This window comes from Balearica regulorum, chromosome 13 (assembly GCF_011004875.1).
Source record: "Balearica regulorum gibbericeps isolate bBalReg1 chromosome 13, bBalReg1.pri, whole genome shotgun sequence".
Lineage (NCBI taxonomy): Eukaryota > Metazoa > Chordata > Aves > Gruiformes > Gruidae > Balearica > Balearica regulorum.
In genome coordinates this window covers 11,377,926-11,389,306 of record NC_046196.1, presented here as the reverse complement: position 1 = coordinate 11,389,306, position 11,381 = coordinate 11,377,926, and the positions used below count along the sequence as shown (strand labels likewise).

The 11,381-nt window shown below is 46.7% G+C and overlaps 1 protein-coding gene across 2 annotated transcripts in view; it reads left to right on the top strand.

Moving 5' to 3' along the window:
* The first annotated feature begins 2,544 nt into the window (after positions 1-2,544).
* The window catches only part of CHST8 (carbohydrate sulfotransferase 8), a 182,473-nt gene continuing 173,636 nt past the window's right edge, over positions 2,545-11,381 (top strand). Inside the window, exon 1 of one of the 2 annotated variants that reach the window (XM_075766019.1) lies at positions 2,545-2,662. The gene's annotated coding sequence lies outside the window, so the exon portion shown is untranslated. Of the gene's footprint in view, positions 2,663-2,816; positions 2,938-11,381 lie in introns of those variants that run through there. The other variant, XM_075766018.1, reaches the window with a different exon arrangement.

Genomic DNA, 11,381 nt, shown 5'->3' with positions numbered 1-11,381 from the left:
CAATTTGTGATGTATGATAACCAGCAATCCTGATTATAAGCACAGCACTAGTATCACTAGATCACAACAACAATACTACATTATCTGCTGAGGTGTTTCTTTACACCCTGAGTGTGTAAGTCTGTACAACTAATAATACAAAGATTCCCTTCAGTAAATCTTGCATTTGCTTTAAAATGTTTTAATCTCAAAATAATTCGAAATCTCATTTCATATGAATACCTGAATGAAAATCTTTTATTGCTACAGTGTATGCATTTACCAAGTATATTCTTTTCTTATATAAATATTTCAAATTTTGTTTTCCATTTGTCCTTTTATTTCCTTCTACCCTCTTAAAACCAAGGCTATTTGACTGTTGCTCTTCTTCCTAACTTTGTAATAGCCACTAACTAGCACCAGACTACAGCCAGAGCCACACGCATATCTGCTCATGTTATTAAGCAGTCTGGAGCAGAAACAAAGAAGTAAACAAAAGGGATTCACGTTGCCTTCTGTTCCATTGGAGACAGACAGGGAAAAAAATAAAAATCAATCCTCCCAAATATGAAAATAAACCCCGGAAACCATTGTTTTGAGATACCTTATTTTTCAAATTTCCAAGAATGTTTTCCAAGTAATGGAGACCAAATTGAAGAAAAACATAATTGTGGGTCCTGCAGGGAGTGGGGCAGAGAACTCGCTGTCACTGGACCCAGTGCCAGGATTCTTATTTGGGCTTTGTTTTCAAGGTCATTCATCTAAAGCATTTTTCCTAACACGACCTGAATAAAGAACACAGAGCCACGTTCTGCTCACCCTGCTTGCAAAAGCGGCCACCACGGATGTAGCAGGAAAGTTTCCTTATGCGATGCAAACAGGTGTTGGCCCTCAGAAGACAGTATTCTCCCCGGTCACCTGCCATAGCAACAGACATCGAGGAATGTTTTACATTTAATAGTACGTAACTCAATGCATTTTTCCCCGTTGGACATTTATTTTTGCTGTTAAAGGCTATGTGCCTTGCGTCACACAGAATATGACAGAAGGCGCTCAAGTAAAGCAATGATTGCGGTTTTCACACAAGGAACGTGTGTTATTCTCTTGGACTCCAAGCGGCATGAACGCATCTCCCTCTGGAAAGCTGTATCATGTGCGCTTTTTTTCCTATGACAATAGAATTACATAAAGTCCGATCTCAAAACTCTCAATCAAATATTCCATTCATCAGCAAAAAACTGGCCTGCTTAAAGACTATAGGGTTGGGTCCCCAATCAATACTTAAATAAATAACACCTACTTAGTGGGAACAATTGATTGCCAGGGAGCAGACTAAGTATAATGTATTTCTGTTAATCTAGTCAAAGGATAAATGTCATAGTTTATTTATAAGACACACCTGGAACTATTCAGAGGGTTGTAGATAGGATCCATCTTGACGCACATTTAACACTGTATGCGCACGACACCTTATTAAGGATGGATGGCAGGTATGTCAACATAACACATTGCCTTTGTTTGTCGGCAAGCCCCGCTGCTGCTCTCTTGGGGCTGCCAAAGCTCAGCTCCACAATTCCCTGGCGGAAAGGGCAGCTCCTGGGACCTGCCGCTCCCAAAGCTGAGGAGTGGGTGCAGAGCACAGCGCACCTCCTTGATGCACGGGCTCTGGGGGCACTGTTTCATCTAACTCTGGTGTTTCTTCATGTCATCCAGTGGCCCCTTCATTACACCTAGCAATAGCCAGGCATGCCAGAGAGCCCATTCTTGGGGATTATAGCCATACCCTGGTTTTGCTGTTTATCCTGCTGCACAGCTGTGCAGGAAGAGCCTTTTGGTATTTTAGGGTGGAAAATAGCCAGCAGAGAGTGCAAGAGGCACCTTTTGTGCAGTTATTCCACAGTTCACATTCCAGGCTCTAGACAAGGCACCTTGGTCCCCACCATGCCCTGAGTACGGCGCATCTGCTCCGATTTACTGTTCAACAGCACCATCTCTCCAATTCTCTTCCCATGACTCGTGCTGTATCTCCCCTTGGGGTTTGTGTTCACAACCACCTTGAGAGCGTGGGCCACCAATCTTCCCAACTGGTCTCAAAACACATATATTTTCAATAACGTTGTTAAATTGCAGACCAGAGGAGGACGTGCCCGGCAAGATGCTTGTATCCACACTGAAGATATTAAGAGAGCCTCCCTGCCCCGTTCCTCCCAAAAGCCAGCCGGCAGCAGGGACGCGGAGGCTTCCCCCAGCGCCTTGCCTGGGACCTTTCCTCCCTCCCCCGCAACTTCCCATTCGGGGGTTGCAATATTTCGGTCAGAGACGCCCAGGCACAAGCTCACGATGCAGCTTCCCAGCAGGAGCTGTGCGCGCGCCTGTGCGTGTACACACACACACACACACACACACACACGGACAACGCACACTTCTTTCGGCAGCCCCCTGTTCCGCACGGCGGTAATTTGCCCTTCAGACAATGCATAATTCAGCAGCCTTGAAGGCGGCCGGGGGGGCGGACGGCGCCACGAAAACGTGTCAAACTTGAGAAGCGAACGGCACCCCTGGCAAGGCGGCGGCACCGGCACCGCCCGCGCTCTCCCCGTGCCGCGGCGAGGGATGATGCGCCGAGGGCGCAGCAGGGCTGGGCTGCGCTGCCCGCCGGAGGCCGCCGCACCTGCTCCCGGAGGTGCGCAGCGGGGCGCGGCGGGGCGCGGGGCGGGGACCGCGCTGGTGCCGAGCCGAGCGGGGCCGGGGCGCGGCGGCGGCGGCGGCGGCGGGGGGGCGGGAGGCGGGGAGGGGGGCGGCGGCCTCCCGTCTCCGGGCGGGCTGTCCCGCTTCGCTCTCTCCTCCCCGCCGAGGATCGCCGGCGCGGAGCCGCGGCTGCGGCGCGCAGAGCGGCGGCGGGCGGGAGCGGCGCGGAGGATGCGCTGAGCGCGGGGAGGCGGCGCGGGAGCGGCGCAGGTCAGTGGCGAGTTCCCCCTCCCCGGGCCCGGGCAGGGCTGCGCCCCCCCGGGTACCCCCGCGCATCCCCCGGCCGCTCCCCAACTTTTCCCCGCACCACTTCGGGAAAGTGCCCAAACTTGCGGCGCGGCCGCGCTGGGGACCCTCGTCCCGCGTCCCCCCGGCGGCGCGGCGCGACCCCCTCACCTCGGGGCTCCTCTCCCGGGCGGCGCGGCGGGGCGAGCGGGCGGGCGGCGCCGTATAATTGGGGGGGGGGGGGCGGGCGGAGGGGCAGGTGCCGCGCTCGGGGCCGGGCGCGGTGCGGGTTGCCCCGGGGCTGCGGCGCGTCCCCCCCGCTCCGCTCCCACCGCAGCCGGGCGGGGCCGGTCCAGCCCCGCTCGGGCACGGGGCTTCGCGGGGCGCCAGCACCGGGACCCCAACTTCAGGGGAGGGATGGAGCCGGCGTCTCAGCCGGGCTGACTGCTCGCGGGTACGAGTCTGGCTTGGGTTTCTGCACCGAAAATAATGGGATCCAAAGCAAAGTAGTTGATAAATGCCGGCATATCCCTAGACTGGAAATCCAGTTCACCCGGAGTTCAGTCTGTGCACAAGCAGAAGGGCGTATCATAGCACCTTCTCATTTCTGGAGCTGATCTGTAGGGGAACGGGGGTTTGCTTCAGGCACTGCCCTCCCCTAGGTGCGTTTCTCGGCACGTCCCGCGTTCCCCTGCCCCTGCCCGGTGATACTGGCAACTCGGACCTTGCAATGCCACCTTGCATGTCACTCAACCCTTAAGAACGTACATAATCAAAGCACGGCAAACGTACAGCGAAAAGTAATTTTGTACAAGCGTGTTAGCACCAGTGTGCTAGCGATGGGTGACCGGACAGCCCAGGCACCTTGCTGACATCTGGGATTCCCCGGTGTTGGCTGTGGAAGTAGCCAGGAACAATGCAATACCCAGTCGTAGCTGCGTGGTAATTTTTTAAGCTTTTTGAGGGGTTAGGAAAGCCCCTTATTATAATTGTATTATACTATTGCTTTCTGTCTGTAGCTGACTTGTGTTGTGTGCAGATTAACATGCTTAAAAAAAAGAGATGCTCATTTTTTTATATTAGACCCTCACTCAGAAATGCTTGTATTTTATTGCAAGATTTAAAAGTTGCAGCTCTTCAGAGGATAGGCTGTATATACAGTACCAGCGAGGGAGGATGAATGGTAAACCTGAGCGGTCTCAGAAGTGAAAATTGGAAATGCAGTCGCTAAATCCATTTTGTTTATTAATGATGCTCACCATTTGATGAGAAAGCTATCCCCCATTTATCCTGAGAAGATTTCATTTTGTCAAATGCCTGGCGTCTCATCAATTCCTTTCATGTCCCCGGGATTTTCTCTTTTCCAGGAGCAGGCCACAGCAGCTCTCTGTGTTGGGGATAACCGTTAAGCTCTTCTTTTGAATTCATGAGCTTCCAAATTAAACTTTTGCTGACACCTGCTACCTAGCCTGGTTGAGCAGAATGACAGTGTCACCCGGGCTACTGGAGCTCTGCCACTGCGCCAGATAAATCGCAAAAAAAAAATAGGTGTAAAGTGCCCGGGCTAGGTCACACAGCGATTTGGGGGAGCTCTGGGAAACTGTGGCTACTAGAAACCTAATCAAAGCCTGGTCCTAATGGAGCAAACTTTCCAAGAGCAATCACAGGCAGGAATTAAATCCATAGAGTAGATGGCAACGGAGATTAATAATCATCATCATCAATTAGCTGATGGAATCAAACAGAACAAAATGAGGCTAAACAAAAAACTGGCTCCCCCTCCCCCTCGAATCTAGTCCCACCTTTGTTCATCTGGTGTCAAGGACCCCTCCTGAGCACTGGTTTCAAGCGCCAAAAAAATTTAGCAGGTGTCATAACATAAGGTCAAGACTTAATTATTTATATGGAGACATCAATCATTGTGCGGGGATGACTTATTTATAAATCGCCAGAGCTGTAAAATGAGACAGTGAATTCTGATTTTCTCCTGCTTGTTCCTGAAGGGGACCAGGAAGGTCCGAGCTGCGGCCAAGTGACCTTTGGAGCCTGCGGAAGTTTCTGCCTGGCCCCGCGTGGAGGAGGGTTTTGCTATGCCTTTTAAATCGTGTAACCAAAACATCACCGGGGAAATCTCATGCATATTTGCTACATCTCAGTAATGAACATTTACTGATTATGGATTATCTGGAGAATTTAGCTTTTTAAACATTATTCAAATTTTTATGTTTATGTAAGCTAATAAGACTGAGGAGATTCAGTAACTACTCTTTGCCTTATGGTATTTGAAAAGTATGTCCGTTGGGCTTAGCTCAGCATCTTCCAGAATCACTTTTAAAATACTAAAATAGATTTTTTCTGCCTGAAAAAAACCCCCTATCTGTACTAAGTAGAATGCTCTTTGCTCACAATTAATGCCAAAAATCAATTTGCTAACATGCTTTTTATGTTTCTGCTGATCACAAACAGGATGGCACAGTAAAAGCTTTTATTGCCATCTGATTAGTCCACAGTGGTGGTAAGTAAATAGCTGGGGCTAGTACGGCTGCGGACTCCCGTGCTGAATGCAGCGGATACAGAGGAGAGCACAGGGTGCTGAGTACCAGGCATAATCCTGCTCTCAGAGTCATTCAAAGAAATTTTATCAACATATGAGCAGAAGTAAGATCAGGCCGTTATGTTTTCTGATAGCTGGACAAAGTAATGAACGTGTGCCCGGGATGTTACTGAACCTCCTCCGGGTTTCCGATGAAGGGTTAATTACATGCAGGAATTCTCAGAGATTTGTCCATTTATTTATCTATTAATAGAAATGGTGCTGCTGATCTTTTTTACGTGATTGCGTATCAGACAAGGAGGTGATTAACTTTTAGACTGAGTGAAACTGGTAAAAAAAAAGGCAGAATACAGGAAGAGAGAGATGGAAAGGAAAGTTACGGTGAAAACAAGTAGAGCTAGGAGGGAAGCTTTCTTTTGCTCTCCTATCATTATCTCGTAAAACTCTGTGTAGCACAAACCGATAAGCTTTACCATTAAAAAGGACTATTTGAAGTATGAGGAGTATCCAGGGCATCTCGTGATCCCTCTGAACTTCATGGCAGGACTCCATTTTGGCAAGAGCAAGTCAATAAGCTCTCCTGCACATCCATTATACTGTTCCCACTGATCTTAAAAGATGACCATTTATCACAGTACTTCACTGACAGAAATACTAAAATAATATTTCACTGGGTTTGTAAGAGGATGTAAATCATGGGTAAAAGGATGGATGAGCTGGCAACGTCTTCAAAGAACAATTAAGACATTAAGAGTGTGGGAAAATATTTTTAGACATTAACCAATCAGTGAGAAAATCGGAAGTTAGGACCCAATTCAGTTATGAGATGTTCCTCGAGCACCCTCAGGATCTTGCCTAGAGCATGTGAAAAATGAAAGATTAATAGTATTTCTTGTAAGCAAGACCAGTCAGCTGCTTGTGTATTTTTATGGTATACTGGGTACATTTATAGCATTTAGTAATGCCAGCAATGTTCAATACAAAGAGTAACAGATGAATGTATCGGGAAACAAGGCACTGGCAAGGCAGGTGGGAAATTATTTCCAAAATATTGCAGCAACCAGGCTGGGAAAAATGCAGTACGATGGTAAACATAATGTAATAGACCTAAGAGGCTTTAACCAAAGCTGGGTTAAAGCCTCAGGTTGAGTCCTACCGATGCACACCCACACATTACCCAGAGGAGGAAAGCCAAGACTCGCGGCGTGCAAACCCCAGCAAAGATGGCTTCCACACCACTCCGTCCCCGGCGCATCAAAAGGCAAAAGTGATGATGAAATCACAGTTGAGTGCAAAGAGGAGAAAGGAGGGGAATGAAATTGTATTGGCTCAACTGCAAGAAACAAATCACAGATTTCCCTAATCAGACAGATGATGCCTAACTAAGGCACAAAGCGAACCACGAAGGAAGGTGGCAGATTTCACAAATTAGTCATGGCAAAAATGGTGAATTTCACAGCTTGAAGTGAATTCATGTTATAGGATGAAACAGCACAAAGTGATTAAGAGCTCTAACTGATAGAAGTAATAAGCATGTGAGCTTTAGTCATCACACGGCAGCCGACATTTCTCTCTGGCTTCAGCTGAGCCACAGGAGCAACACCTTCAGCCTCCTCCTCTTTCTGATGCTGAGTGGGGACAACCACAAACAAACGGAGGTCCCACGGATGTTTCCGGGAGTTTTCCGTCTCCAGGAAAACCACTGCAGTCCAATGAGTCTCCGCAGGGAGACGGTCTGCAGGTGCAGTCTCTGCTCCCAGTGCCACCACTGAAACCTGGAGCCGTGGCTTCAGCAGTGGAGCACTTGCTGTGGAAATAGCAAGTCGGGGACGGTAGGGCCCCGACTTCACAGCATGACCCCACTGGTGAAGAACAGAGCGGGAGGATGGCTGAGAAAGGTTGGAACAAGGGGGGGACACTGTTGCAGCACACTCCCTGCCATGCTGGAGACAACCTTCCAGGTCTGGCAATGCCACTTTTGGAACCATTAGGTGCTGGCATGTGCCACCTCATGGTAACCATGCCACAGCATGCATCCCTAATAGTAAGCAACCATTAAACAGCCCGTTGAGTGGCTTTCTTCCAAAAGCCACCCAATTTCCATTCCTTCAGGGGTAAAAACCAATGACACAAGCCTCTCTCACAGGTGCTGTTACCTGGCTTCTGCTGGCAAAACATTTCAATAGCCGTTACAGCGTGTTTTCAAGGAAAGCTCTGTGATTAGACACTAGAACCTTACCTACCATTTGTATCACTGCTTAGACAAAGATAAAAATTCTGAAGAAAAATGTCACCATTATATCTTAATTCTTTTGTTTCAATGTACGCTCTTCTATCATAGTGATTGAAAATCCATAGAGCAAAATGCAAGCAAAGTGACCTAATACCAACCAGGACGAGCCTCCTTCAGCAGCGTAAGCCTCCTTCAAACTCTTCCCCTTCGTGGCAGACTGTCGGCCAGCCTCTGCCAGTCCCCCGGCAGCGTGCCCCTGAGCAGAGCGGCTTTGCAGGCTGCCAGGAAGGTTAACAAACCCCAGCGCTGGCTGACGGTGCTGAAACTGCAGCAGAGTCATGAACCCTTCAGAGAGCAGAGCGTGCCAGCTCTCCTCTGTTTATTGAGGGTGTTCCAGCATAGTTGGGTCCGCTGAGCGCAGCTGTATTGATATCACGCCGGGAGAGGGGAAGCTGGTGAAGTTGCCAGGACCGAAGCCATAGAGGAATGTAATGGGGCAGTGCCAGTTCCTTCAAATCCCACCTGGAAGTTATTAGCCATCCGCTGGAGGCAGCGGAGCACCTGCATCCCAGAATATCAAACGTGCATCATCTGCACGGAGCCCCGCTGAACCTCGGCTGGGCATCACACGGTCACAGCTCCGCTCCTCCCAACCCAGAGCGAGCGGGAGAGGATTTTAAATTTTACGCCGCAGAAACACCCTAAGAGGAATTGATCACTCTTGAATGAGGATGGGAAAACAAAGTTTGAAAAGAATTAACATTTCTAAAGCATTTCTGAAGGAACGCCCTTGGAGTCCTGGTAAGGAATTAGAATGGACTTAAAAAAAAAAGTGGGCTGAGGGGAGAAGCCCTCTTCTCCCAAATTGATTTCAAAACTTGGCAGATTTAAGAAACCTGTCAGTAACATTTTGCGGATCGATGTTAATTTGATGCATCGGAGCTCAGGACTGTGCCAGTTCACTGTCAAACTGATATTAACTAGGCACTTTTTGAACATGTTTATAGCTCAGGGTCCATTAAATATGCAGACCTGACAATTATTGCACCACTCTTAAAATACTTAATTTGAAATGTGTAACACAGCCTCCATAAATGGTCCTTCACTCTTCATCAGAAAGAACCCTCACTGACTCGGAGATGCAAGTCCTTGCTGCGGGAGAAGGGCTGGAGGTTGTGGCTGTGATGAAGACAGAAGGCAGGCAGGGGGGCTGATTTCTGTCCTCAGTGCCACCAAAGAGCAGCACGACCACGATAAAATCTCCTAGGGCCTGATCTTCCAACCCCCTTTCATACAGTAACCAACCTCATAGAAGTCAGTTAATGTACGTAAATGACACTCGTTGAGAGAGCAGTAATTATTCATGTTGGGAAAGGTGGCAGGATCAGTTACATAAACTTTCTGAGTGGTTTTTGAACTCAAATGCCTGCAATTTGACATCCACTTATAGCTAGGAGCTAAATAAAAAGTTGCTTTATTTCTTAACAGTTGCTAATTTCAGCCAAAGTCGCGGGAGATCCTGGTTTTTAAATTTGGGTCCCTTTAATACCTGCACAGAAATAGTTTGAGAAATGTTGGTTTCTCATTCTCTTCAGTGTGACCCTCAAATGCAAAAATGATCCCCTCTGAGTTGGGAGAATCAAAGCAGTAGTTAGCTGCTGACATGTATATTTAGATGACTAACTTTAGGCACCTATGTGTGAATATTTCATTTAATATGCCTTCATTTTTATATCCTGAAATGGGGATACGACTTAGCTCAAAGAAGATAAATTAATTTTTCTGTTGCTTTTAAGTTCTTTAATGGAAGATGTTACATAAATAATTATTTAATATATTTTAACAGGGTTTTTTGCATGAGCTGCTTGATCTGCTTAAAGCATATAAATCAGTATAAGCTGAATTAGTAAAATAAATTCAGAAATCTAAAGGGTGCATCAAAAGTTAGACTAGTGCATAAGAAGGTATAAAAACTACGTTGCTCTTTCATTTGGCAAAAAACCCACAAAGACTGTTGTTTTGTGAACCTTTGGACATTTCATTTCTTAGGGATCACAAAATCCATTTGTGAAAAGATCTATGAAATAAAGGAAGAAATTGTAAAAGTCGCATCCTGAGCAATAAAACACATGAACCTGCAGGCACATACACAGAAGGATGCCATGAATCTCTTCTTTGTGTTGCAGATCAGAAGAGCAGTTATGTTCTTCATTTTAGCAGATGCCAAAGGCTCAGAGAAAGTACGTACAGAATGCAGGCCTGCCTTTCTTGCAGCAGAAATGTATTTGCCTGGTTTCTCAAGGAAGAGAAGAGATAATCCTGTCCTAATCTGCAGTGACCAAAACCTGTTTATCTGAAGGTTATCACAGCAGCGGGGTGTAAGACGGAGCATGACCAACTATTATTGCATCCTTGTGTCCATCCAACACAGATTTCCACATCTGCCAGTTCTAGGGAAATTTCATTCCCTACCATCTCTACCATGTTTTACAAATACTTAGATGCCTTTTTTCCAGCTTTCCCAAAAGTATACTTTATCAGGCTTGCATCCCAACAAACCAACTCTCCAACTATAGAAGCTAATTCATTACTTTTCTGGCTTTTCTTCACAACAGCTATTCAGATCACATTGTTAGTGCTTCTTGCTAATCGTACCTTCCCTGGTCACAAAGCCCCGTGACAGTGTTTTAAAGAATCAGTTATAACTTACTAGCAAAATGGTTCACATCTACTTATTAGTTACGGCTGTACGATTCATCCGAGGAAGCTGCAGTCCAATAAATTACTGCTGTCGCCTGCCTTTATGCAGCTCTTCCCAAACTCTCCAGCATCTCTTCACTGCTTCCCATCACCTAACTTAGTGCCAAGATGGAAGGATGGCAGCTGTCTCAGCACTTAATGCCAGTATTCTTCCTTTGCAGACAAGGGGGAAGGGATTTGCTTTCAAGCTGCCCCTTTTCCCACAGGGACTGACAATAATATTATCTCACATCTTTAAATACGGGTCTCAGAGTTAATGGTGCGACAGCGAGACGCAGAAGCAGAGATTTTACGTTTGTGATACCAAAAATTTACGTGGATCATTTCTTTTCTGTATTTTTTCAACATTTAAAATCTAAAGTAACTTTTGCATCCTTAAAGTACTTAATTCATCCTTTTCTCATAAAAACTTTATTTTTTTAATGCTTTGGAATAGCACTGCCCGTAGTGTTTTGTATATGCTGCAGCTTCTGGAGGACTCAGCATATTCCCACAGCATTAGATATTGTACATGCATGTAACGCGTGGGAGCCACTGACCAAGGAGCCTATAGATCACGTAAAGTTCTTCTAACTCTGCACCTTACACGGGAGGCCTACAGCACTGATGGCAGTGTGTAAATACTATCTACAAGTAATAAATCATCACACTTAGCAATGTAGTTAGAGCAATACAGTGTAGCTATTAACATCCATTGCAGCATTTTCATTTCAAAATACTAGAATCAGCTTGCTGTTCAACTTCTGGTTTACATTGGGAGAAATCTGAGCTTAGGTTAACGTCAGGAGTTTATCTGAGGTCTCTGTTATATCAGCATGTTGTTAGCACAGAAATTCATCTGGTTTTCATAAATATTTGATAGGGCTCTATCATCATCCTCAT